The sequence below is a fragment of the Balaenoptera acutorostrata genome, chromosome 12 (genome assembly GCF_949987535.1).
Source record: "Balaenoptera acutorostrata chromosome 12, mBalAcu1.1, whole genome shotgun sequence".
Taxonomy (NCBI): domain Eukaryota; kingdom Metazoa; phylum Chordata; class Mammalia; order Artiodactyla; family Balaenopteridae; genus Balaenoptera; species Balaenoptera acutorostrata.
This window is the reverse complement of record NC_080075.1, coordinates 76,076,057-76,101,008: the sequence shown is the minus strand read 5'-3', so window position 1 is coordinate 76,101,008 and position 24,952 is coordinate 76,076,057. Positions and strand designations below refer to the sequence as shown.

General features: G+C 47.0%; 1 protein-coding gene across 2 annotated transcripts in view; it reads left to right on the top strand.

Annotated features, from left to right (window-relative positions):
• The window catches only part of KLHL29 (kelch like family member 29), a 315,474-nt gene that overhangs the window by 61,138 nt on the left and 229,384 nt on the right, over positions 1-24,952 (top strand). For both annotated transcript variants that reach the window (XM_007183458.2, XM_057558621.1), the window contains exon 2: positions 23,413-23,520. The gene's annotated coding sequence lies outside the window, so the exon portion shown is untranslated. The remainder of the gene's footprint in view (positions 1-23,412; positions 23,521-24,952) is intronic.

Below are 24,952 nucleotides of genomic sequence, written 5' to 3'. Positions count from 1 at the left end.
ATTCGTTTCAGCTGATAGCTACTCTTTTCATTAGGGGCTTTTAACCGGTGAGTCATCTTTTGAAAATACAAATTTGATGGAGCCAATTCTTTTAAAACCTCTGTTGGCTCCCCCTTGCCGGAGGAGAAAGTACAAAACCCTTAACCGCGCGGCCAGGCCCTTTAGGCTCTGACTGCAGTCTCAGGTATCAGACTCTCCCTCCTCCTCCCCTCCCTCCCATTCACACAGTGGTGGAGACTCACTGGATTATAGTGTACAGTGAGCTTTGTAAAAGAGTAAGCTAGTACGTTTATTCTTTATTTCATATAGTAATTGTTTTAAAAATAACTTTAGGGCTTCCCTGGTGGCGCAGTGGTTGAGAATCTGCCTGCCAATGCAGGGGACACAGGTTCGAGCCCTGGTCTGGGAAGATCCCACATGCCGCGGAGCAACTGGGCCCATGAGCCACAACTACTGAGCCTGCGCATCTGTAGCCTGTGCTCTGCAACAAGAGAGGCCGCGATAGTGAGAGACCCGCACACCACGATGAAGAGTGGTCCCCGCTTGCCGCGGCTGGAGAGGGCCCTCGCACAGAGGTGAAGACCCAGCACAGCCATAAATAAATAAATAAATAAATAAATAAATAAATAAAAAAGAAAATAGTCACTTAAAGGACAAAATTAAAATTATTAAAAAAAAAACAAAAAAACTTTATTTTTATGCTTAGTGGGATGGATTTTATTTAAACCCCCAGGTTTTCAATTGGTCTATAAAATGTACAGTCTTGATGTTTTGTATAACTTTGATAAACATTCTTTACAAAAAAGCCTGGGCTTATTTTTGAAAAGATGCAGATTATACATTTTTTTTTAATTTTATTTTTATTTATTTATTTATTTATTTATGGCTGTGTTGGGTCTTCGTTTCTGTGCGAGGGCTTTCTCTAGCTGCGGCAAGTGGGGGCCACTCTTCATCGCGGTGCGCGGGCCTCTCACTATCGCGGCCTCTCTTGTTGCAGAGCACAGGCTCCAGACGCGCAGGCTCAGTAGTTGTGGCTCACGGGCCTAGTTGCTCCATGGCATGTGGGGTCCTCCCAGACCAGGGCTCGAACCCGTGTTCCCTGCATTGGCAGGCAGATTCTCAACCACTGCGCCACCAGGGAAGCCCAGATTATACATTTTAAAGCAGTTATTTATTCAGCTTTTTCTGTTCCCTTTTCTAATCATATCAGACAACTGAACAATGATTTACTTATTTCATTTGCACAGTCTCTTATGCTTATTAGGATGCTCTGCTCATAGCGTCTCTGATTTTTGCTCTCCCTCTATTCTTGCATTTTTCTACAATCCTCCCTCTTTCCCAGATCTCTTCCACAACGCGTGTGCTTTTTTTTTTTTTTTTTTTTTAAATTTTTTTTTAATTAATTAATTTATTTATTTATTTATGGCTGTGTTGGGTCTTCGTTTCTGTGCTAGGGCTTTCTCTAGTTGTGGCAAGCGGGGGCCACTCTTCATCGCGGTGCGCGGGCCTCTCACCGTCGCGGCCTCTCCCGTTGCAGAGCACAGGCTCCAGACGCGCAGGCTCAGTAGTTGTGGCTCACGGGCCCAGCCGCTCCGCGGCATGTGGGATCCTCCCGGACCGGGGCACGAACCCGTGTCCCCTGCATTGGCAGGCGGATTCCCAACCACTGCGCCACCAGGGAAGCCCGCGTGTGCTTTTTAAATTCCATACGACCACTGTTTCTTGGTGCCTGCTGCCCACCAGACACTATGCCAAGTGCCAGGTGTAAGGGGTGGAAGAAACAGCAAGGCTGTCTCTCTCTCAGTATCACATTCCACAGAGCCTGGCACTTAAAAAGAACTAAGGGTTTTATGCTGAGTTTGACAACTTATAGAAGCAGAAGGTGGGGGCCCATTTATTTTTTTTCTCTAGTCCACACTCCATGTGCAATCAGTTTGTGGTCTCTGGAGATAAACTTACAGTGAATTTAATAAGACCTCCCTTTGATGCCTCCAGAACAGACGCTTCTCGGGTCTGCTCCTTTTGGTAGAGTTGTTGCCTTTAGTCCCTTAAATAATCAGTAACAACGTTTTGTTTCACCCCTAAAGTTAGACCACTTCTATGAAGTCTGGCCTTTTATGACCGATTTACAACAGTCTGTAAAAGAGTTAACTAAATATATATTTTATAAGTGCCGTGTAATTCAGAGTTACAGTTCCGGTCGAAAACAAGGCTTGTCAACTTAGCCTATTTTTTTAAAATTTATTTATTTATTTATTTTTGGCTCTGTTGGGTCTTCGTTTCTGTGCGAGGGCTGTCTCTAGTTGTGGCAAGCGGGGGCCACTCTTCATCGCGGTGCGCAGGCCTCTCACTGTTGCAGCCTCTCTTATTGCGGAGCACAGGCTCCAGACGCACAGGCTCAGTAGCTGTGGCTCACGGGCCTAGTGGCTCACGGGCCTAGTTGCTCCGCGGCATGTGGGATCTTCCCAGACCAGGGCTCGAAGCCGTGTCCCCTGCATTGGCAGGCAGACTCTCAACCACTGCGCCACCAGGGAAGCCCAACTTAGCCTATTTTAACTTAAAAGTGTTTGTAGCTTTGCTTAGTTTGATTAGTTGTTGTTGTTCTACTGTTACTATCATCATTGTCATCATCACTGATTTGCCCATCTGTTTTCAGGGAAGGTTTTGGTTAAAACCAAATAAATAAATAGAAATCCAGTGAACGTAAGATAGTTTTGGTTATGAATTGTATTCATCTTTCTGCTCAAGAACTTCCTCTGAGGGCAGACAAGTTTGCCATCGGGGGCGTCATTGGGTGAAGCATCCGTGGAGGGACGGTCTCCTGCTTCCCTTAATTCTACCATGACATGGTCAGGCATGCTCTTCGGCTCATTTGTTAGCCCCTGTTATACACTGAATTATGTCTCCCCAAAATTGATATGTCAAAGCCCTAACCCCCAGGACCTCCGAATGTGACTGTATTTGAAGATAGGACCTTTAAAGATGCAATTAAAGTTAAGGGAGTCATATGGATGGACCCTAATCCATTCTGACTGGTGTCCTTAGAAAAAGAGGAACTTTAGACTCATAGAGATATACCAGGGATGTGTGCACACACAGAGGAAAGACTGTGTGAGGACACAGCGAGAAGGCTGCCATCTGCAAGCCAGGACGATAGGCCTCAGGAGAAACCAGAGCTGCTGCACCTTGACCTTGGACTTCCAGCCTCCAGAACTGTGAGAAAACTAATTTCTGCTGTTTAAGCCACCCCATCTGTGGTATTTTGTCATGGCAGCCATAGCTGACTGAGACAGCCACCAAGCCTATTTCAAAGGCTTCCACTTCTGAGCAGATTCCAGCGTGATGACAAGAGCCAGCATCCCCTCCATTTTTGTAAGTGGAGAAGCCAAGGCAAGAGGAGACCCCAGGCTCTTGACGCAGTGGGGCAGGGGCAGGGGCAGGGCTGAGGGGGAGCCGCCTCTGCGGGACCCCCAGCAGGGTCCCCCTGGTGGCCCAGTGCTCCTAGAGCCGTGCCAGGGACCCAGGAAGATGCAGGTAGGAGGGCGTTCTAGAATCCTTGGAGCAGTGACTGGGGCTTTGTGCAGGAGTGTTCCTTCTCTTTTCCACGGATCTTAACAAAACGTCTGAGCACTAAATCTGAGACTCTTTCTCTCGTAAAGCCACGTGGTGCCTGCGTCTAGCACCCACGAGGGAAGAGCCGGAAACATTCTCCCACGCCAGCTCTGCGGGTTTCTGGTTGTTTGTGCTTGGATGTAATGTTCACATTGCGTTTTCTGTTCCTGCCACATTTAACGCTTCAGCCTGGATGCGGCTTTATCACTGCTTTGGGAATTTTCTACAACTTATTGATGAGTATTAAAATTCTGGAGTCTTCCCCCACCAGGATGGCAGCTCCAGAAGAAGCCTGCATGGTAGTCCAGGAACCTCCAGGGCTGGCCGCTGGATGTACCCAGGCTGGTTTGAAATGTGCTAACAGGGCCCAGCTTAGCCAGTACTGGACGCAGGGAGGCGGGAGGCAAGGTCACTGCAGGTCACACTCGCCACAGAAGAAGCGGCCCTGGGCGGAAGGGAGCTGAGTGGTGGCCATCAGCACCTCAGGTGTCGGGGGCAGTGCAGCTGGGATCCAGCGTGTTCCGTGGCCTGTTGGCCTTTCCCAGGTGTTTGCTGAGACCCACCTCTGTGCTTTGCGCTGTGCCTTCCTGATCCAGGGGTTGGAGCTGGAAGGGGTGGTGACAGAGGCAGGAGGAGGGTAAAGCAGGCCCTGCTCTGCGATAGTGCAGGGTAGAGAGAAGGGGATACAGCGACCATTATAGGACGATGTTTGACAAAAGGCTGAACTCAGAATGAGCTCTGAACAAGGAATGGCGAGGTCTTTGGGGGCTGGGGCAGTGAAGGCGACCTTTTACTCTGGGTGGTGGTTGCATTGAGCTGCAGGCTCCTGCAGGTTTTGGCAAACAGGAGGGAGGGACAGCCAGGGGTTACTAGTTCTGTCCTTGGGTCTGTCCCTTTAGGGGTTTTGCTGTGTTCTGGGCTCCTTCCCCGCCCAGGACCCCCACTGTGTGGTTGAGACTTCTTTGGACCCGTGGAGTCCCCCCCAGTGTCCCTGAGCTAGGGTGGCTCGGAAATCCCCTCTTCTTCCTTTAGGGCTGTCACAGGATTTTGACAGGATCCAGCGGGCATGGGGGAGCCAGTAAGAGTTCCCCTATCTCTGAAGCACCGGAAACAAGGGCCCCATAGTCAGATGAATGGCCCCCTCCTTGCCTGTGGTGACCAGTCGGCTGGGAATCCAAAGAAAATTCAAGGATCCCCACCCCTGGGGAGAAGAGGGGGGGGTCAGCTCATTAATAATTGCCCGCATCATTCTAATGCAGGCCTGCAGTGGCCAGCATTGCCCTAGAGAGGGTTTATTTCAGTCACTCAGCAGATAACAAGGCATCTATTAGAAACTTATTTGTTCCTTGCCTGTTTACTCTTCATTTGGTGAATTTGTATTGAATGTCTGCTTTCTGCTAGGCGCTAGCGCTCCAGCCTAGAGCAGGGGATGGCAGACTTTTCCTGTAGAGTAAATATTTTAGGCTTTGAGGGCCATGTTGTCTCTGTTGCCGCTACCCAACTCTTGTAAGGCAAAAGCAACTGTAAGCAATACATAAGCCCATGGGTGTAGCTTTGTTCCAGTAAAACTTTATTGACAGGCATTGGGCTACATTTGGCCCAGAGGTCACAGTTAGCTGCCCCCCCACACACACCAGGATTGGACACAGTTAAACAAAAGTAGTCATGGTCTCTGTCTGTATGGAGCTTACACTCTAGGCAAGGAAGACAGGAATTAATCATATAATCGCAAACATAAATTGTAATTAGAACACGGGTGCTTGAAGGAGAGAGAACCTCTCATAGCTCTATAAATGGGGGTGTGATATAGTCTCAGGTCAAGTCAGGCTTCCCTCAAGAGTTGATGCCTGAGTTGGGCTCTGAATCAGCATTAACCAGGTGAAGAGAGAGAGGAAACACTGCATGGAAAGGCCCTGTGACAGGAGTATGGAACATTCTGGAAACTGAAAAAAGGCCAGTGTGGAGGAGTGTAGAAGAGGACAGAGAGGAGGAGTAAGATGAGGCAGGATGGGAAGTAATAATCAGTCCATGCACAGCCTTGGGGGGAGGCTCAAAGCGGGGGAGGAACAGGATCAGATTTGCATTTTGAGAAAAAACCTCTTTGGCTGCAACATGAGAACAGATCAGAGAAAAGCAAGTGAAGATTCAGGGGAACCGCGTGAAAGGACCATTGCGAGAGAGAGAAGTGGCAATGGGGGTAAAGAGAAGTAGATGAAGATAAAGATTTCAGAAGGGGCGTTGATGGTGTGGGGATGGAGGGAGAGGCTCCTAGGTGTCAGGTTTGCACAGTTGGATGGTTAGCGATGCTGTCTGTCTACTGAGACCAGAGCACTGGGAAAGTCCCTCATGCTTTGTTTTGTTTGGGTCAGAGGAAGGGGCAGGTTGAGTTGCCATTGAGACATCAAATTAGAGATGTCGGATAAGCAGGTGAGATGTACAGATCTGGAGCTCAGAGGAAAGGTAGGGGCTGGAGATCATATGTTTTAGGGAATCATCAGCATATGGAGGGTAATCGACGCCCTGAGCATGGATTAGATAAACTGGGGCAAGAGAAGAGAGTAAAGCAAAAGGATGAGAGATTAGAGAAAATCCTCAAGGAACTCTGATATTTAATAGCCAGGGAGAGAGGAGTGTTCCTGCAAAATAGACTGAAATAGCAACCAAGGGAGTAGGGAAAAATGTACGAGATTGGGAAGGAAGTGTGTGCCCATGCCATGCCAGTTGTTTACATCATGATTACCATCCCTGCTTTCAAGGAACAATCATCAGTGTGGAAGGCTTCTGGGATGGCCAACAGGATGAAGAATGGAAACCTTCCATTGGATTTACCCACGAGTATATCGTTGGTGACCTTAGCAAGAGAACTTGAGGTGGAGTGACGGGCTGAGGAGTGAGCTGAGGAAGGAATGGGAGGTGAGTTAGTAGACAGGAGACCCAGGCAACCCATGAAGAAGTTTTGCTGGGATGCAGAGGAGCTGAGTAGGACAGGTAGAGGGGAAGCCGGAAGGGGATGGGAATGGGGGGAACTGAAATTTTTCTATGAGATGTTAAATGATGAGAGGGACTTATTTGTTCAACATGCCTTCTGTGTATATAGTCACTTACCAAACTTGTATCTGTCTCATTCATTTATTCATTATTTGATCCAACATGCTTATCTCATCCTTGGCAGAGATATTTACTATGTTACGAGCACTGAATTCATTTTACTTCCTTCTTTCCTTTTCAACGGGCATTTATTGAGCACTTACTGTTTGTCAAGTACTGGACTAGGTCCCACTGATAGAGAAATGAATAAGTTATAGCCTATGTGCTCAAGGGACTTATAGTTTAGTGCAGTGGTTACCAAGCAGGGGTAATTTTATCCCCTTCCCTTTCCTGGGGGACACCAGGCAATGTCTGGAGATATATTTTGTTGTCATAACTTGGGGGCAGGGGGTGTGAGGGGGAAAGTAGGGGTGCTACTGGCATCTAGTGGGTGGAGCCCAGGGATGCTGGTAAACATCCTGCAGCCCCCCAACAAAGAGTATCGGTCCAAAACGTGAATAGAGTGAAAAGTGCCTCAGTAAATGGTAACTGCAGGAGCTCAGAGGTTGACCACTTAGGCACCACTGTGGAGCTGGCCAGGCAGGAGATGAGGGACAGAAATGAGAGGGCAAGATGCCCGCTCAGAAGCTTCCAGTAGTGCAGGGTGGGGGCCCCATGGCCAGTAAGGCTGAAGTCGCTAGAGTAGGGCTGAGGCCACTGATACCAAGTATTTTGGATTTTGTCTATTCAGTGGGAAGCCACTAAAGGGTTTCCAATGAGAGGAAACCAGATTTGTGTCTTAGGTAGATCATTATGGTGGCAGACAAGAGCAAACAATAACCATTAACATTTATTAAGAACCTACTGTGTATCAGTAGGTTTCTGAGTACTTTCTTGAATTACCTCGTTTAATCTGGCAGCCCTATGCAGAAGTGCTCTTCTTCCCATTATACAGCTTAGGAGACTGAGGCAGAGGGGTCAAGAAGCTTGTGAATGGGGGAGCCAGCCCTTGACTGACACTGGGCTCGTGCACAAGTGTGAGATAGCCTGTGGTTCTTCCGGTCTCCCAAGTTGGGTCTGGGCTCTGGAACCAGACTGCAGAGTCCACAGGGTGTCAATTCATAATTCATATGTTCCAGCTCTCCCTGCAGCTGCTCCAAAAATTCCATGCCTGCAGCTTTGAAAAGTGTGGCCTTAAGATAGCCAGTTTAATTCTTCCTGATTAGGAGTTCTCATGTAGCTGTTAATTTTTCAGACACTTTATAGCTGAAATGCCCCCATGGAAAGAGAAACACATGCTTCTGGGAAATCAAATTCGCTCTTTGCTGCTTGAGACTATTAAGTGGACCCCAGTAACCTCATGGAACTCCCCTATCAGGACACCCCACCTCACTATCAAATGCACCTTTTCTCCTCTATTTTTGCTGGGTGTTGGGGGTAGGTGGATTTGCATGACTAATAAAATTTAAAGTAGGTCTCAGGGCCCAAAGCTACATCATTAGCCAGCACAGATCCTGCTTTCCTGGGTTTTAATTACAATGGCTCCTCCTCCAATGAGGAGGGATGGTCGAGTGTGACAGCCCCTGGCCCATAACTGACAGACAGAAAGAGCTGGAGGCTGAGCTTGCAGGTGGAAGGGACTGCACCCCAGATAGAGGGGAGGAGAGGATTTTGCTGCTCAGGGAGGTCAAGGGTGTGGACAGAGGTGGGACCAGAGGACTCCCGCCTGGCACATTTTAGCAGGGCTCCTCCCATTTAGAAAGAAGACTGGAGATGCGTTTTCGTATTTACGTATGCTTTTAAATAAATGTGACTTCATTTTTTTAAAGCAGTGGCAACATTCTGGCAGGGCAGAGGAAATGCAAACTGGTCTGGAATCCAGAAGGAATACCCTTCAGAAGAGAAGGCAGGTGTCAGTGCAGCAAGTAACCCGCTACCAGGGGATTCTTTGAGGTTGGCTTATGACCAGTGAGTTCACAGCCCCAAAGTATCCCCACCTGATAGATGCAGAGCCCAGGCCCAGCTGCTGTCACATGGGGTGTCCGTGCAAGAAGCCATGTTCTCCTCTTGCACTGATGGTGGGAATGTAAATTGGTGCAGTCACTATGGGAAACAGTATGGAGGTTCCTTAAAAACTAAAAATGGAACTACCATATGATCCAGCAGTCCCACTCCTGGACACGTATCTGGAAAAGACAAAAACTCTAATTCAAAAAGATACATGCACCCCAGTGTTCATAGCAGCACTATTTACAATAGCCAAGATATGGAAGCAACCTAAGTGTCCATCGACAGATGAATGGATAAAGATGTGGTGTATATATATATAATGGAATACTACTCAGCCATTAAAGAGAATGAAATATTGCCATTTGCAACAACATGGATGGACCTAGAGATTTTCATACCTAAGAGTATCATACTGAGTAAAGTAAGTCAGACAGAGAAAGACAAATGTTATGTAGTATCACTTATATGTGGAATCTAAAAATTACTACAAATAAAAAAATGCTATTTACAAAACAGAAAGAGATTCATAGACATAGAAAACAAACTGTTACTGTACCAAAGGGGAGGGGGAAGAGGGATAAATTAGGAGTATGGAATTAACAGATATACACTATTATATATAAAACAGATAAGCAACAAAGATTTACTGTAGAGCACAGGGAAGTATATTCAATATCTTGTAATAACCTATAATGAAAAATCTGAAAAAAAATATATATATATATTTAAAAAACTGAATGACTTTGCTGTACACCTGAACTAACACAATATTGTAAATCAACTACAGTGCAATTTTTTAAAAGTCATGTTCTTATTTTGAGGTTTTCTTCTCATTTTACTTCTTCCTTTAAGGATTCTGTGATAGAACAGAAAATTCTCTGGGCTTCAGTTTTCCCATCTGCCCAATGAAGGGACTGTTGCACTAAAGAAAGACCTTCTCATGTCCCTAAGTGGGTTTGATTTGTAGATTAAATTTAGCCTTTGCCAGGATAGCAACTGTACGCCTACAGTGCTAAGAAAACTAACTTTACACCCAAATACAAGGCAGCTGCCCACGTTCCCAAATAAAAGGGCTCTGGAAAATTTTTTAGCCAGTATGTGAATATATGAATATTTTTGGAATACAGTATAAATGAAACAACAAACTGTTTACTTAAAATATGTAATTAATTACTTTAGTTACACATCTTTAAAATTACAAAATATCTAAACCGTCAATTTTTAAATAGTGCTTTTTCCCACTTATATTTCATGAGTCTCTATCCAAACCTGTCAGGTGCAGTTTCAACTCCAGAGTGTGTTTTGTTCCCAGTGTATTTTTTTATCCCTAGAGCAGCTTTCTGAGTCCTCTGACAGTTTTCCAGAGCTTGTGAGCCTCACTTGCATCCACGTTTTCAAGAGACGGCAGAGACAGCACTTTTTGAATCCGTGGATTATGTCTTCCTTTAAAATTGTATCCCAAGCCACAGGTCCCAATTCCCATAAATTGAGGCAGTTATGTTTTGTTTTGTTTTTCACTTGCCTTATAGGTGGCTATTCATGATCTCTTGCAGCAATTAACCATTGTTGGGTTTCTTTTTAAAGTGACTTTTAAAAGTCTTGTTTACAATGACATCCAAACACTGAAATAATGAAGTCATAATCCCAAGAGTAATTACTGCATCTGTGTTAACTAAATCAGGTGGGAGAGTGCACTATAAAACGAGACTTTTTATTGATGTAGAATCCATCAAATTGGATATTGGATATATTGAATTTAAGGCAACACCCTTTTTATTGTAGTGTAGTTGATTTACAATGTTGTATTAATTTCTGCTGTACAGCAAAGTGACTGTACATATATATACATTCTTTTTTATATTCTTTTCCATTATGGAACACCCTTTTTTCTGAGGGATAACAGGAGATGCAGGGGAAAGAAGGTCATATATTTGAGCATAGACAAAAAATTATAATTTATCAAATTCTCCTTTAACACCCATCAGCTTATGACATTGCACATAGGAGCGTTTCTTTGCTGGCTGTTCAGTAGTTGATGTCTGTCAACGTAGGCAGACATGTCTGATGGATCCAGATCACAGAAAATGGTGCTGGGTCCGCTGCCCCACCAAGAACTCTGGCCGCCATCTTTCCCAAACACCAGTACGTAACTGCAAGCCCCTTCTGGCCACCTTTCTGCTGACCTGTCGCTGGGCTTTTGTGTAGTTTAATGAGCATAGAGTCGTTTGGAAATATGCGCTGTGCTCCACAAAAGGAAATAGTAATATAATCAGAAATCATTATATTCTAGCACTTCAGCACTATTGCTACTATTAATGTCCATTATCACTGTATTACCTGAAATGTGTTTAACAGTCACAGGCACTAATCAAGGTGCCTGTCCTGGAGAATGTGTATTCTATCTGGATCATACTATGTATTGTGCTGTGACTGTTCCACATTTTTTTCAGATAATTGGAACCTGCTACTTCATACTCTGAAAAATAATGTAGTGGGTGAAGCCCTGAGAGGTTCAAAGCCTATGCTTACATCAGGGAAAGAATGCAATTTCCATGCAGAATGATTATAATATTATTCAGTGATTACATGGGGGTGGGGGGGGGGTCTGTTTTTGTTAGACTTTTGAAAGTGGCAAATTGAATTCCATCCAAGTAATCAGAGGTTATGAGTTTCCAGCACAGTATGTTTGCACATGTTGGAGGCTCATTTTCCTGGAGTCCTCCCCAGCCCGGTAACCCCTGAGCCTTTGCTGGACTCTAGGGACAGACCTGAAGTGCCTACGAGTTAATTCACTGACAGGAGCTCTCAGCCGATGAGAAATGGGAATTGGCGGCAGATACTGCAGCTTCCTCACGTCTCAGGTGGGACAACACTGAGACACGTCCCTCTCTGTCCCCCAGAGGCCCCCAGGGACATTGGCCCAGGTGCCCACAGTGGAGAACTGCATACTAGGGCAATCTCTGTCGGCTTCCTTCACTTACCGGTCTCACCTCCCCACTCACCTGCCTGAGCTTTCTGGCATCACTCTCCAGATAAACCACTTGCCTCAATCCTTGTCTGGGTGGGTTCTGCTTCCCAAGAGAGGCACACCTGGCCCCCCAGCTCTCCCTTCCGACTTGGAGAGCACCCAAAGGCCTCTTTGGATCCCTCTGTCCTTTAACCTGGCAGCACACAGAAGTCTTAGAGTTTTAAGGCATCATCATGCTGACAAACGAAAACTCTGAACTTTTTTTTTGGTCAGGAAGGTGATGGATATAATTTATTTCTCCCTCTTCTCTTAATTGTTTTTACCCCATTCAAGTGAGACAAGATGATTTAATCCGGGTTTTATTTTAAATGCCCATAATCGGTGTCCTCAGGGCATGAATCTGTGTGCTCTTAGAAATTTATGTATAATTTTAATAGATTTGTCAATGGCAACCCTTCCTCATCTAAACAGGCTGCTTGCAGACAGATCACTTAATTTGCTCCCCAATGTTATTTTTCATACGTGGTTTCTCCATGGCTGACAGATAGCAGATGATCCCATTACGAACACATGTGACACAGCATGGAATGTGGGGATGAGCAACCTCAAGGTCGTCTGCTGTGGCAAGCAGTGTGTGTCTCCCTCTCACTCAAAAGGGGAGGGTCCCTGAGACCAAGGCACCTGAACAGGTGCTGAGGCTGCAGTCCCCGGAAGTACGCAGGAGCTGATGAGCGCTATCAGAGGTTGTTGATGCCACGCCCATTCCCCAGCCTGGGGCTCGCCAGCTGACAGTTCTCGCTTCCTGCCTTTCTCTGTGTGGGAGTGCCCAGCCCATTCATGGGGCAGGCTGGACGTGCTGGGGGGACTGATACCCCAAAGCACTTGTCAGCCAGTGAGAGGTGGGAGGTAATGAATCAATACCCCAGCTTCCTTCCTCATCTCTTGGTGGGACAACTTTAAGATATGCTCTACCCAGCCTCTCAGAGCATCCCCAGTAGGAATAAGCCCCCAGTTGCCCAAGTGGGAACCCACTGGTTAATGCTTCCTCAACTGACTTTTCCCTGTCTCCTTTCTCACATCCCTACTTCCTCATGGTGCTTCCTTGGGTCTACTCTTTTAAAAAAAACAAAACAAAAAACCCCACTTACATCCAAATCAGTGTTTCAGGGGCCACTTTGGAGGGGAACTCAAACTAAGATGCCTGTCCTCTGAACGTCTTCAGGTTGATCTTTCAGATGCGCTCATCCTCCGGGACCTAGATTAGGGCCTGGCATGGAGCTTCCTGCACCCAGGAGCTCTGCTTCCTCTGACCACCTTCAGCTCCACCAGCAGAGTTAACTTAGCCCTTGCTGTCTACAGCCTTGGGACCTCCCCTGTTTCTGCACGTGGGTGTGTGATGGAGCAGACACCAACTTTGCCAGCGCCTAGCTGACCTGCACGTCTGTCTGAGACATGATGGTCCTCCAGCCACAGCCTCAGTTTGGAGTGAAGAGCAGAGCTGCCCAGCAGGGTGGAGGATGGGGTAGCCAGACAACACTGTGGGGGAAAAACAAGTACAGAAACCCCTCCTTCCAGAGATTGATGTGAGTGCTATTGGATTGTTTGCGCCATTTCTGTCTGCTGGGGTAATTGCATGGCAAGTACCTTGTGTTCCAAGGGAAAAATGTTCTCTAGATGTGGTCATCTTTGCCATGCCTGCTTGTGACAGAGAGAACCACATCAAGTTCTAAATTTTCTCAATGGAGTAAGATGTGTGTAATGTATAATAAAATATAAACAAGCCGTTAAGAAACATCTATGTGTTTCTTTTTATCAACCTTTAGATGCGTTAAAGCCAACCACAATTTTATGTGAATTCTAGATGATATGTAGTATTTTTATTTGCTACTTCATTGCTAAATGTTTCATATAAAACTGAAGAGGAAAAAAAAAGAAATACACAGTCCCACATATAAAAGAAGCAGCAGATGGCTAAATGTGACCGTGGGAGAGAAGCAGTGAATGAGTGGGTTCAGAACAGAGGCTCCCCCACTGGGTATGGGCCCGAGGTGGAGTGGAGGGAAGTTCATGTATGAGGGTACCTGTGTTCATTAGCCATTTGCTTCCACTGTGTTTTAAGTAGTCCATTAGTATTCAGGAGAATCTACAGGTATCTTTGTTATGGCTTTTTTTTAATCTTTTAAATGTACATATAAATGAGTATGTATTATTTATAGATGTCTTTGGATTTAGAAACATCGAGCTTGAAAAGTAATACAGCGGGGAATATTTGATTTACTGCTCACTGGAAAGGAGAGTGAAGACAGGGGGACTTTCTGCAGGAAGGAAAACTGGGTTGGGGTAAGTTGCTTAACCTTTCTAGGGGACTTTCCTGTAATCTTCAGTTACAGTTAAACTGTAGAGAGATGAGTGGGTGAGAAAGGGCAGCGGCCAGAGAGTTTGGAAGCCAGCTTTGTGGTCCCAGCTCTCCTGCTAATCAGCTGTGTGACCTTGAGCTTGTCACTCACTGGTCTTGCCTTTGGTTTCCTGCCCGTATCTGGACATCAAGCCATGCCAGGCTGTGGCCCAGTGATTTGGTGCATTCGTATTGACTGCTGTGGGCTCTGGCCGGACTCCTCGGGTTCTGGGTTAGTTTGCAGAATTGCCATGAGGTTGGTGAGCCATGGTTCCATGTTTTTTCAGATGGAACGTGAAGCTCTGGTGTGATCAAGCCACTTGCCTGCACGCTTTGGTAGAGACCAGGAAAACAGAATTAGCTTCTAATTCTATTTTCAGTTCCTAGGCTGTTTCTATATTGGCCAAGAAAAGCAGAGAACTTACAGAAATTCCTGGTAATGACTGCTGTCTGCCTGGGTACGGAGAAACTTGCCTGTCTGTGGTTTATTTTTAAATGGATAACTCATCATATCTGGGTAAAAAAGTAATGTAATCTCCAAAGACTTTTCTTTCACAATTTTTTTTTTTCTCTCTGAGAAACAGCCTCAGATCTATTCAAATAAAATAGTTTTCTACTGGGTGAGGAAGTAATGCCTCTCCGACCCACTTGGGGCTGGGAAGGGGTTTTCAGCCGCTGGCCCTATGGCTTGGATTCAGAGGAGAGGAGTAGAAGCTGTGAAAGCATCTGCCCTCAGGCCTGGAGTTTAGCAGTTGCTGGGGAGGAGGAGGGGAGGGGCTGTTAAAGGCTGAAAGTGTCCTCTTAAAGGAAATTCAGGGAGATTAGCTGCAGGGAGCAGGAAGCGGTAACTGACCAGTGTCGGATAGACCCAGGACAACTACACACACGGTCAGCCCATTGGTCAGCTAGCTCCCAAGGAAGATCCCTCCCCATTCATTTGTCCTCTGTGTGCTCACTTCTGTGGAGAGGTGGTGGGAAAGAAGGCCCTCACCTTCCCCATGGCGCTGTAGGTACTTCAGGGATACCTATTCTGTGCTTCAGTTGGCAGGCTATAATAATGTTATAGCCACCAGCTGATATGTGCCATGGGCTATTCCAAGTGCCTTTCTTACACCCAAACATTTAACTCTCAGAACAAACATGGATGTTCAGAAATATCATCCCCATTGTACAGAGGAGGAGACTGAGGCAGGAGGTGGGAGTGGCATGGAGGGTCTGCCATTAAACTTAGAGATTTAGACCCAGGTCTCTAAGATTATCAATCTCCCATGCTCTTGACCACCACCCAGGCTGAGCCAACCCCTGAACCAGGTGTGTCAGGGACTAAGATGAACATCCAAGGTGAAGCTCTGATTGTGCCATGGAGCGAGGCTGCAAGGTTCAGACTTGGGAGAAGGGGTTCCCAAACCTCTCTGCAACTCCGTGGGGAGACCAAAAACCCACCGAGTCTAAAAGCCCACCTTGTTTTACTCTGTGAAGCCGCGTTTTCCCCATCACTTCTCTCTAAAGCTGTCAAGAGGCCAAGGACCAAAGGGGCATGGGATGCCGAGCAACCCTGAGCCCTGGCAGCTGAGGTATCAGCCAGACCTGGCTCAGTCCAGACCCTGGCAGTGAGCAGATGCTGAATCCATGAACGTGTTTGGTAGTTGTCTCTCCTGTCCCCACGGCTGTCTCCCACCCCCTGACACGTACAGCTGTGGGCCCCCTAGAGGACCAATGTGGTAGCTACCTGAGTGCCTGGGACACAGGTCAAAGGCTCCCCTGAAGAATCGAGGCAAACAGCCCCAGGGTCTGTCACCAGGAAAGGGACAGCCTCAGAGAAGAAATTGGAACAGGGAAGGTGGGAGGGAAGAGGGAAGTCCTAGTCTCTCTGGGCTCTGCTTGTGGGTCCAGACTTGAGGTGGGCTCTTGCCTGGCTGTGAATTCCAGGTGTGCTCAATGCTAAGATGGGGGCTGCCCCATGGAGCCAGGATGGAACCTCCTGGAGAACAGCTGGGGCGCCAGCTTATCAGGCCACGTTCTACTTCCTCTTTCCACTGCTCTCACCCCTCCTGGCGTATTGTTCTGTTTTATTCCCCAAGACTCTAGATAAGTCTTATCCAGATGTTATAGCCTGGCCCCAGGAGTGCAGGGAGAACCAAGGGAAGAGACTTGTTCACATCTGAGTCAGAGTTTTAAGAGGGCAGCATGGTCTTGGGGGTGGAGACTCCACAGTTGCCCCACCCACATGGCCGCCTGGACGGTGCTGGAGAGGAAGGTACCATGGCTCTCAGCACCAGGAAGGAGAGCGACACCCATACCCACCGCAATCCAGCTCCGCAGCCTCAGCAGCTGGCCTTCCTGTCAGTGAATTAGGGATGCCGGCCCCTGTCCTGCCTCTTCTGGGGTCCGCGTGGCTGTCTAATGAGGGAAAGAAGATGCAGAAACACTCCACAAAGAGCCCAGGGCACCAGGCAAATGTGAAGCATCATCATGAAAAGCTTAAATTTACAGGTCTGAAGGAGAAGCAACATCTGGGAAGGAATTATTACAATTTAAAGGGAGGATGCAGGCCTGTTTATAAGAGCGAAATCTGGAAGCAATGTCTGATTTTTTTTTTTTTTAAACTGGTTTGTATTCCAGTCATGCGGCCGTGGTGTGAATGTCCAAATGTTCGAAGCAAAATTGTAGAAAGTGAGTTGAGTCTTGGAGGCGGTTTCTTTCCTTCAGCAGAGCCTTACTGAGCATCTACTACGTGCCAGGTGCTGCACGCCCTGCCCACATCTTCCTGCCGCCATGGGCGAGTGGGTGTAACAGATTTGCTGGAGCCTCTGCCCTTCTCTCCAGCCTGCGGCCCTCAGGAAATGCAAGGTCTTCCCAGTTCTGGATCTGGTGACAGGAAAGCCTCTATAAATTTGTGGCAGGCTCTGAGTGGTGGGACTGAGTTGGTGGATTCCTAGTTAATTGAAGTGGGTCTGCCTTGCAACAAGAAAAGAGTTTGTGTCAGGGGAGCTGATTTGCCACCTTTTTTTTCTGAAACCTTTCAGCCTAGGTTTCTGGCAGAGCCCTGTCGTGGCAAAACTTAGGATCCAGTCAGGCCACGGGCACCCCGTCGTCCTTATCTCCCCATTCTCCTCACCCAAGCCAGCCGAGCGGAACCAGGAGATAGGCCATTGCGAAGCCTCCTTTGGTGACACTGTGTCCTTATCTTGATATTCTCCAGGGATTCGCCCAGGAGTGTCTGTACTCCGGAGAGTGCAGAAAACCTTCTGGAGAGGAGTTTTCAGGAGGAGAAGGGGTGAAGGCAGGGGGAGGAGGTCCAGGAAGCAAGAGCAGGTGTGTGTCTGATCACAGAAGTGGAGGAGAGCTGGGGCTGTCCGGGGCAGGAGGCTGGACATGGCAGGACACTGGGAAGAGTCCAGACTGGCCTGGGTTTTTGGGGCCCCTGCCATGGAGGGACTCAGGCCAGGGAGTGATCTGACCCATTCTGGGGTTGAGCACCACCCCTTAGCAGTAGCAGGGCTGTGAGCCAGGTGAGAGATGGGGAGGCCTCGCCCCAGGCAGCCATAGCAGAGAGTGGAGAGAACTGTTCTGAGCAGTGCCGTGGGAGGCGGCAGTGCAGGGCCCCGAGATGAGGGTCCGGCAGTAGCAGCTGTGGAGGAAGGTCAGCCCCAAATGCACGCAGTCTCAGGCAGGCGGGGGTGGCGTGGATTGGTGGAGCAGGGAAGCTGCAAGCAAACCTCAGTGCAGTGGTTTTGACCCACCAAAGCTCCACCCTACCCATCAGAATCCTACTCCTTAGAATTGAATTTCTCTCATTGGAAAGAATTTCACGTAATTTTTCTCTTGGGGTGGGGGGTGATGATGAAAACAGTGTGGGGAAACAGCGAGTTAACAGTAACGAAGAACCTGGGTGAGCTGCGGTCCTGCCGACAGAGGTCTGCGGTAGGGGCTGGGGCCGTCTGGGCTTCTCTGCTGTGAGAGGCTCTGCTCAGGGTCAGGGGGTCACTTGGGAACCTGACCACCTCCGGGGCGTCTGGGAGCTGCCGAGAGGTGGGCAATGGTGGTGGGGAGGACAGCCAGTCGGGTTGTAGGGTTAGTTTGGGCTCACCAGGACCTGACTGGAATGCGGACGTCCACCGACACCTGTGCTTTTATTCAGCCCAGGGTGGTGACTGCAGAGAAAACACAGAACAGCTCTAAGCTCCTCACTGATTGGGATCCCAGGAACAAGGGGGCCGAAATCCAGAACAGAGACGTGGGATGGGGGCACAAATCCAGAGCTCCACTTCCAGCTCCCTCCCACTTTCACTTGCTATGTGACTTTAGGTAATTCTCATTGTCCATGAGCCTGTTTCCTCATCTATAAAATGGGAATAATAATTGTAAAGTATTCACAAGCTTGTTAGAAAAGGTAAATGAGAAACTGTGAACGACTAGGCTTTGTCAACGTCAAACGTTATGAAAATATTATTATTATTCCCTCAATCAGGAGTCATGGCCTCTGAAGATCCTATCTTTCTTTGAAGAACACGTGCCCGTAGAAAAGCTTGCCAGGTGGTGCATCCCTATCGTGGAGAATATGTAATGGATCTCATCAGTGGCCAATTCTGGCTCCTTAATGGAAAGAAGAAGCCTGAGCATTGTGCTGGGTGGGCTCTCGTAACCGGCTGTGCTCCATCTTTGCATCTTAATTCTCCCCTTTTAAAAGCAGTGCCTTCCGGACCCCTTGGTCCATGAACTGTCAAGAACCTGATGGATAAACACTCAGAGAGAGTGTTTATTTTGGGGTTGGCAACATGCCTACAAGCTTTGGTGAGCCCATGGTTGATATTATTAATGGATGGCCTGGTTTTCTCTCTTCTTAAAAGAAGGAGAATGTGAATGAGAGTTCCCCTTGCAGGATACATTCACAGCAGACATCCAAGCCTGTGCCAGGGGTGCCAGAGGGTTCTGCACCTGGGCTGACAGGAGGGTGGGTGTGGGAGCTGGTTTTCTCACTATAGTTTACAGCCTCCAGTTCCTTTGCTTTTTTTCTTCCTTCCAAGGAAGGAAGAATCCTTGTTTCCTAGTTGGCTGAGGGGTAGTGAGCTACCCGGGCGCTGGAATCATAATTGGGTAGCATGGTCAAGACCCAGGCAGGGCTGCTCTCTGATCCTGCATCAAACGGGAGACTCCCTAATTGGTTTTTCCTCTCTTAAGGCAGTTTCTCTCCAAAAAATTGGTATCTTTTATAGGGAAGTAAAAAAAATCCTGGGGCCCTTGTTTATTATTCTCTTGGCTATCAATTTGGTTCATGTCAGGAACCATCTTTATTTGAAGATTTAGAGTTAGAATGGGTCTCAAAAATTTCTTTGAGTTTAATTCTGAGGATCTCCCAGCATTTAGGCAGTTATGTAACCCAAACAGCCTATTCATGGGTCCTGGTTTCATATGGGCCTTTATGCTCTGTTAAATTCAATTAGCATCTCTTAAGGGCCTTGAGAAGGTGAAGGACTTAAGACCAATTTCACAGGCATTGACTTATTACCTACCGTATTTTTTAAACTAAAGTAGAAAAGGTCCCTCATCCTTTGGCTTTTTAAATTTTATTTTCCTTAAGCCTGGAAGCTGCCCTTTGATGATGAGATTAGTGGAAGAGAAAGGGTCAGTTTGACCAGAGATGTCAAAGGTCAGCTCCAGAGGTAGTACCTTCATCTCCCCTGGGGATAGAAAACCACACCTACCTCCCTGTGATTTCCCGGGTTCTTTCCTGAGATTCATTTCCCCAGGCCATGATCTTTGGAAACTTAAGGTTTTACAGTGTTATCATGGGAATGAAATTATTACTAGAAATCAGTTTCTAGTCATTTATTTTAAAATCACTTTAAATACCATGCATCTCATTAGGGTAGGATGTGTTTAGGTTGATGGATGTAGCTTATAGGCCTCCTAAGAAGAAAAGGTACTGAATGAAGGGTCTATATACACCCCCATGTGGTGGGTGTTATGGGCCAGAGATTCAAATATTAAGATAACGTCTGTTCTCAGGATGTTCAGGATTTGAATACAAGGAGTAGAGGTTGGGTGGGAGAAAGAAGAGCAAGAAGAGGAAAGAGATGAAATTACTGAGACATAAACTAATACCAAATATGAGCTGAGAACAGCTAGAAACCCCTCAAGGGAGGAGCATCTGGTTGAGGTGGGCAGAGATGTCGTGAAGGAGGTGTGACTTGCCCTGGGACTGTGAGTGGATGATGGCAGTAGTGAGATGCTCATGCTGATGTTTTTGCTGAGGATGATAATTATGTACCAGTTTCTCTGATACATTAATAATGGGAAACAAGAGTTCATAGAAATTAAATAATTTAGCCGGTGTCACAAAACTAAGGGCCACGTTAGAATTCTAATTCGGATGTCTGATTCCAAAGTCCTGCTTCTAACCACCTCTGAGAATGTATTCATTAGGGTCTTGACAGGAAACAGACACATTCAAATGTGTAATTTGAAGAGAGTTAAATGAAAGGACTATTCACAAAGGTGTAGACACAGTAGGATAAGACCACAACAGGGCAATACCCCAGGGCTCATAATCAGGGCAAGGGGAGCTGTTACTGGAAGGCAGAGAGAGGCCTGTGTGCAGCCCAAGACCAACCAGAGCCACGACCTTCAGTAGAGAGTCACAGCCCTCCCATGAAGACAAGCAAGGAGGCAGGAAATAGGGAATAAACACCCAGCCCCACCCCAATCCCTTGTCTCCTGCTGGTGTCTGCACTGGCTGAACATAACTGGAAGTTGCAGGGTCTCAGAGCTGGAGGGACACCCCCTCTGCCGACCGGGTGAGCCTCCCAGGACACAGAACCGGATGGAAAGCCGATCTGGAGGAGCGAACAGAAGATACCCAGCACAGCCTGTGATGTCTCACACGTCAGCTCACGTTAGGATCTTTTCATAAGCACGTTAGGGAACGGTCCCAGAGAACTCAGCTGTGCATGTGGTTTATTTTTGTTCGGAACTTTGTTCCGGTTATCTCCTCTAGAAGTGGCCTCTGGGGACCACAAAGGAGGAAGGACGAGGCCATTGTCATCAGAACAGTTTAGACAGCACTGGTGGCTCGCCCCCCTGCACTACCCAGCCCCCTCCTGTCTGGACTGTGCTGTATTCATCTGGCACAATCTGGAGAGTCGAGCCATCTGGGTTGCAGAAAAGGGAAGTGGATTAACCTGACATTGGCAACCAAGAGGTTTGCCTCAAGAGAGGGAGAGCTCTTTCCAAGGCTTGCTGGCCAGGGTCTTGGGCTCTCAATTAGTTAGTAGCCTTTACAGTGGCCTGCAAGGCCCCACGCTAACTGAATTCTCACCTCTCCAGCTTAATGTCCTATAGTCTCCCATGTCCAGCCACAGCGGCGGATCCAGGAACACAACAGTCACGCCCCGCCCGAGGCATTTGCACTGGCTCTTCCCTCTGCCCTGAATGCTCTCCCCGGACACCTGCACAGCCCAGGCCCGTATCATCTTCCAGCGTGCTCGAATGCCATCCTCTCGTGAGGCTTATTACCCCAACCACCCTCTCTAAACTGCACCACAATCTCCCACAGTCATCTTCTGCTCTACTTCTCTAATAAATAGTCCTGACAACCTTCTAATATATTGTACAATTTGTACTTACTTCTTTTTTTTTTTTAATAGTAATCTTTTATTTATTTATTTATTTTTATATTTATTTTTGGCTGTGTTGGGTCTTCGTTTCTGTGCAAGGGCTTTCTCTAGTTGCGGCAAGCGGGGGCCACTCTTCATCGCGGTGCGCGGGCCTCTTTTTCACTATCGCGGCTTCTCTTGTTGTGGAGCACAGTCTCCAGACGCACAGGCTCAGTAGTTGTGGCTCACGGGCCCAGTTGCTCCGCGGCATGTGGGATCATCCCAGACCAGGGCTCGAACCCGTGTCCCCTGCATTAGCAGGCAGACTCTCAACCACTGCGCCACCAGGGAAGCCCCTGTACTTATTTCTTAAGGTTATTGTTTGTTCTGTGTTTCCATCCACTAGAAGATGAGCTCTATGAGGGCAGGAATTTTTTTTCCTGTTTTGTTCACTTGTATTCCCAGTGCCTAGACACTGCCTGACACATAACGGGGATGCCCTTAATATGTATTGAATGAATGAATGAATGGGTAATTAAATGAATGAGATCCTCAAGAATCTAAAAACGGACTGACCACTGTCCGCTAGACCTCTCTCTTCACCAACACTTATCTGCCGAGGCTCTTTCCCAGAAATACATCGATCGTTTATTATCACCAGTACTGTCAATATTTTGTGGCCAAAGAGATCAATTTAACTGTCTGCTTCACATAAGCTTGGTAGAGGAAATGTACTGATGACTTTGATTCTGTGTCAAAATTAAATGGTGACCTTGGCTTACTTTGCTTCCCCACTGAGGTTATTTCTTAATCATAAAGGGAACATGCTATCCTTGGGAAAAATAATATTTTTGCCACCTTCAGCTTTAAAATGACTATTTGATATGGCCCGCGTGTGTCTGTCAGCAGCAGCTGAAAAAGCTTGAGTTGAGAGGCTCTGAGAAGGACCCATTGCATCGTCGGAGAGAAGCTCGTCATAAGGTGGAATTAGTTTACAATAACTTATTTACCTGTCCACAAGCTTCATATCACATTAAAGCTTTCTCCCTGCTATCCAGGACTCTGGAGTGCTAGGAGGAAAAGGGAAAATCAATTGGTAATGATATATTCAGTTTAGAAAAAGATATCGATTCCCAGGTAATGACAGTCATGCGTTTTTTGCAGTGAAGGATGTCATTTCCTGTCGTGAAGATGGCTTTCACATATATTATATTTGAAAGAGGGAACTAGGGATAGCCCTGCCTCCGCGTAATCGATAGCCTCTCTCTACGAGGTAGTAAATCCATATATTTTTTTAAAAACCTTCTCTGCAGGGAACCCATCCTTTGCCTCCTCAAGGTTTTCTTGTCCACTGTCTAAAAGTAATGATGCGCTTTTGTAGTTCCAGAGTTTGTGTCCTGTGCTCTTTTCAGCATTAAAGAAGACTTACATTTCTTATTTTTCCCCATCTCTGGAATTTCTTGGTTTGGATTAGATGGAAGGAAATGCCATTATTCTCTCTCTTATTGAGTGTTAATGGGTCTACCATGGGGATTAGGGCTTTCTGTGTTTGCGGGATGGAGGGGTGAGATCTAGTGTCTGCCCCTTGGGGTCCTCTGCTGCCCACTCGGATCCCCTTATCTTGGTGTGCCGGGGCAGAGTTTGGGCATGGCCTGTGTGAGATCATCCATACCGGGAAATCCAAGATAGGGACAAGCTTCCACTTAAGGTGGGGACCATCTAAGATGGGGGAATTCCAAAGAGATCTTTTTGCAAAAGATGATACCTTTTCCTTACCCCACCCCCACTCTTCTGTCTCTTTTTAGACGGCCTGGCCTCCTGGTGATGCTCACACTGTGCTAAGTGTTGGTGGCCATCGAGGATTTTGCATCCTGGGGACGAATCCTGAGCTTGCCAGAGACGGACGGTGCAAGGTAGGTCAGCTCACCTGGAAATCAGAAAGGCATCTTCTCTACCACTGATTTCCTCGGGGAAGTAAGGTAAATGTAGCTGGTCCTCTCACCCTTTTGGTCAGTGAGATTTTTACCATAGACATGGGATTAACTGGTAACCAGAGCCAAGCTAAGCCACCTGGGCCCCACCCTTCTGGAATCAACACACGAGCATGGCTGTCACTCTTATTCAGTCACCTGGGGCTCTGGTCCTCCAGGAGGTTGGATCTGGGGGTGGCCAGCAGCTAGGTGACTACTTAGCTCCTTAAAAACTGCAATTCTTCTTTTGTAATTTAACTTTTCTTGTTATTAAAATAGTATTATTAAATATCATTAAAATATTATTGATATTATTAGTATTAAAACAAATAATAATATATTATTTGTTCATTGTAAAAATATTTTAAAAGATAACACTTAAAATTATATAAATTACTTATAATTATAATCCCGAGAAATGACCATTTTAGTGTCCTTTTCCAGGCTATTTTCCTAAGCATATACATAAAGTGTACACGCACACATGCACAACACAGATGAGGTCACACTGTCTGTACTACTTGGTAATCCATTATTTTGACTTCACAATATGTTGCAGGTACCTTTTTACGTCAGCAAATACAATTCTATAGCATTTTTAAAGGCTTCATATTGTATGGTTATAATAAGCCACACAGTTTACTTAACCAGTGCCTTAATAATGGAGATCTAGTGTATTTTTAATATTTCACTCTTACAAATAATACTATAACAAACATTTCTGTATATATGTCTTTGCATAGTCATTTGATTATTTCCTTGGATTAAATTTATAGAGGTTAGCCTTAAAATTTTGATTCAGGAATCTGCAACCTAGATGAGGAAGACCAGGCAGCCAGGAGAGTTGGGGGGAACATGGCCTAACCTTGTGAGGGCAGAGTCTGATGAAACAAATCAGCGAGCTGGGCCTGGAATGAAGGTGGGAGTTGGAGGTGTAGGCACCGGGATTCAGGACACTTGAGGCTGAGCTGGCCTAGGCTAGCATGTCTTGATGGCACTTGAGCCTTTAGAAGTCCATGGGCCAAAGCCACCTCTGCATCACTCCTAGGGCTGGTGCTGGGCGAGCTCAGGTGCTGCGTGCTCAGCAGGACCATGCCCTGGTGCCCTCTGACCAGGAGCCTCAGGGGCTCTGCCTGGGACCAGCCTGTAGCCTGGACTCCAGCTTCCTTCCACAGCAGGGGTCTCAGCAGCTGACCAACAAGGTTCCTGCCATGTCCTGATTGTCTGCTGGTCAGAGAGCTTTCTCTTTGGACTCAGAGACAGTGGAGTTGGGGATGCGCTGCACCCCCAGAGCCCTCGCACAAAGAGAAGGGATCCTGAGTTGCAGGCAGACATGGTTGTCAGCAGGAAGCAGGAGGAGGCTCTAGGCTGGGCC